This window comes from Galeopterus variegatus, unplaced genomic scaffold, assembly GCF_000696425.1.
Source record: "Galeopterus variegatus unplaced genomic scaffold, G_variegatus-3.0.2 Scaffold5661, whole genome shotgun sequence".
Classification (NCBI taxonomy): Eukaryota; Metazoa; Chordata; class Mammalia; order Dermoptera; family Cynocephalidae; genus Galeopterus; species Galeopterus variegatus.
The window spans coordinates 192,753-196,469 of record NW_007731772.1 but is presented as its reverse complement, the minus strand read 5'-3'; positions in this window follow the sequence as shown (position 1 = coordinate 196,469).

Sequence of the window (3,717 nt, the reverse complement as noted above, 5' to 3'; positions counted from 1 at the left end):
GCCCCCCCCCCCCCCCAGTGCCAGGAGCCCCAGACCAGGGTCCCCAGAGGCAAAGGGCAGTGGAAGTGGCAGAGGGGACAGGCAGAATGCTGGGGGCTTTGAGGATGGAGAGGGTGGCTTCTCCGAGCCACTACAAGGAGGACTCAGCCTGCAGGCAGCACATCGCCAGGTACAGCTGACCTGGCTCACTCGAGTGTGATGCAAAGCACTGAAGGAGACAGACAGACAGAGAGATGAGACAGAGAGAGATATAAGACAGAGATACAGATAGAGACAGACAGAGATAAGAGAGAGGGAGATAGATGAGATAGAGATATAGCCAGATATAGACAGAGTGAGAGACAGAGAGGTAGAGAGAGACAGAGATCTGTCTGTCCGTCTTTCTGTCCGCCTGCTGCCCAAGGAAATGTTTCCAAACTTGCTGGCTAATCCAGAATGATTTTGAAGGACAGCAGCTCCCCTAGGCAGGCAGAGAGAGAAGCTGCTCCTAACTCCCGAGGGGATGCCTGTCCCTCCCTCGCCTGCAGCAGGCACCGACAGAGATAACAGGAAGGCTCCAGGAGGAGGGGCCTATCTGACTTCCCATTCACTTCTCTGCAGACTGGGTTTCTGAGATGGGCAGCCCCGAGAACGGGCCAGGTGCGGGTCTGCCTCCCAGGCGTCTGACAGTGCTCTCCCTCCTTCTGGAAGGATTCCATTAGGCAATCGGCTGTGCATCTTTTGCATTTGGGGGGAGCATCCGCTGCGGGGGCAAGCAGTAAAGCAGAGCTGGCGCCAGCTCCCAGAGCGCGTTGCCGGGCAGGGAGGGCAGGCCGGGGCAGGGGTCACCGCCGTTCTCTCTGTGTGCCCCAGTAAAACAACTCAGCCAGCTCCCTCTCCAAACGACAGCTCCATGCTGGGGACGCACAGGCTCCACTCTCTAAATCTATATTTGTGACGGATAAGGCAAATGCCACATGATCAGGAACTTCCATCCAGAACCTAATAACCCGTCCTGTCCCAAACTGGCCCCCTTGCAACTTGTCCCATTTTTCTTGGCAGCCACGGTGTCGCTGACACTTCATCATGGCCTAGGAATGTTGATTCCAACCTCACTCTTCCTTTCCATTCCGACTCCTAAACTCCCCACTTGCTCTGAAAGTTCTCTGGGATCCTCCCCTTCATTCTCCACTCTCCTGCCACAGTCACCCAGTGCCTTCAGATGGCACAGTGTCCCCTTCTCCTCTAACTTATCCTCTTTTAACAGCTTAAAATGCTGACTTCAATGCCCTCCTGTATATATTGCCCACAGCATGTATTACCCACCGTGTGCAATTCCAACAATCCCTGGCTTGCGAAGTTCTCCTACTTCCAGATTCTCCTGCTATCAGATTCACTGGGGTTCTGTCTCCCCAATGGCTTACCAAGAAGCTTTCATCTCTTGTCCACGGTGGGCATGGTGGGGCTGGGGTTGGGAGTTAGGGTGGTCCAGGCCCACGGCCTCAGGCACCTGATCTGGACCCCTCTCCTTCCTCTGCCTGGGCAAGGGGAGGCCAAGGTAACAGGATTTGACTTGGAGGGACTTTAGCTCAGAGTTTTTTTAATTCTTCTCTAGGTTTCAGGGAGTGCTGCAAGACGGGCCAAGACCTTTGCTTTTTGTACTGGGCTTCCATATGAGGGAAGAGGAAAAGACGTATCTAGTGCTTTTGAAAATCTGAGAAAACCATTGATCTAATGTGGCTTCCACCCAATGCAAAACGCTTGTTAATAAAACCTTTGATGAACTGCCAGTTATCCAGTCTCTGTTTGAATACTTCTAGCACTGGGGAGCTCACTATTCACAGAGCATAACACACAGCCCTAGAGCAAGTCCTGCAGGTGGGCCCTGTGCAAGGCCCTGGGCAGAAACCTCGAGCAGGAGGAGAAATAAGGCTCCTTCCTGCCGCCCAGGAGATGGACTTGCCATTACATAGGAGCCGACAGCATTTCTTTTTTCTTTCTGTGATTATTGCAGATTATTCATTCAACAAGTGCTTACTGCGTGCCTACCGTGTGCTGGGTCTGTTGTAGGAGGTGCTGGGGATGTGACATGAATGTGGTGTGCAAGGGCCGGTCCTAATGAGTGGACATTCCACTGCGGCAAACAATACATACTAAAATAAAAGATGACCTCAGACCGGATTAAGTGCTATGAAGAAAGCCAAATAGGACGATGCTTGGGGGGCAGGGAAGAGAGAGAGAGAGAGAGAGACTTTACATCTGCTAATGTGACCAGGAGATGCGAGAGGTGAAGATCCAGTGGGGGGGTGTCAGGCAGAACAAAGAGACACACCATAGTGCAGGTGTGGGTGTGGGGCTGGTGGTCTGAGCACTAGAAAAGAGGCTGTGGCTGCAGGGGCCAGTGAGGCTGGAGGGGAGAGCTGGGAGAGGAGGCTTCGTCAGTAGGTCTGCTGGGCCCTAGAGGCTGTGGTACGAGTTTGGTTGAGTTCGTGTGCAGTGGAAGCCTGGAAGCTTTAAGCAGGGGCTGTGGGATGTGGTTTCTGTGTTATGATGATGATCACGCTGTTTGCTGGTGGAGCCAGGGTGGGGCCGGGCCAGACTGGAAGCAAGGAGACCAGTGAGGAGGTTATGGAATAGCCCAGATGAGCCACGGACTGGAGCAGGAGTCAGAAATGAGAGAGGTGCTGCACTCAGCATGCACGTGGAGATGGGGCTTGCAGATGGAATGCTGCGGCAGGAGAGAGAAAACAAGGGCACACCCAGGCTTTTGGCCTGAGCAGCTGAGGGTGTGGCAGTGGCACCGGAATAAGACAGGAATCCTGGATGGGAAGGGGGACAGAAATCAAGAGCTCTTATTAGACTCTGATTAGGTGGGTTTGAGGTGCTGGTAGACAGCCAAGGGAAATGCGGAGAGGTGAGCTGGCGCAGGAGGTGGAGCTCAGGGAGAGGGCTGGGCTGGGCTTTTAAATTGGGGCGTCATCAGCTAGTGATCAGGAGGATGATGGTGGCCGGTGTGTCCTGGAAGGCAGCAGTGGCGGTCCGGGCCCAGAAACGCTTGAGTTGATATTATGGGCGTGAGCTTTTCTGGCAGGGCAAAAGGCAAAGGAAGAAGGCTGGGTAAGCTGCTGACTCATGGAGCGGGGATGGGCGCGGAGAGAGACTGCTTCGCTGTTCTTGTTGCCAGCAGCACAACATGCCCCCCACCCCCACCCCAGGGCTGAATGCCATGTTCAAATGTCCAGACCAAAAGCATCATCCTGGATTCTGACCTCATAGCCAAATCAAGGGCACATTCACAAGCCCTAAACAAACTCTCTTGCGCTCAGATGATCGGAGCATGCCAGATTCAATCCTATCAGATTAACAGTTTCTGGCAATGTCCCTACAAAGAGGATTTAGAGGGCATCAAAAGCTTCATAAAACAAAACAAAACACCCTTCGGCAGCAATCTGCACTATACCCAACCCCAAACAGTGAGTATCAGGTTGAATTCTAGTCTCTGCATCTGGGGACGGAGAAGGTCTGGGACAGGGAAGGAAACTCAGGGATTGACAAAATCAGATCTAAGAGGGTCAGAGGAAGTGAGATCATTTTGTTGAGGAAAACCAGGTTGAACAATGTTGACCATGACGAGCTTTACATATAATAGTAGAAGACAGGTGGCCAGTTAAAAAATCTCTTGAGAGGGCCGGCCCGTGGCTCACTCGGGAGAGTGCGGTGCTGAGAACACTAAGGCCC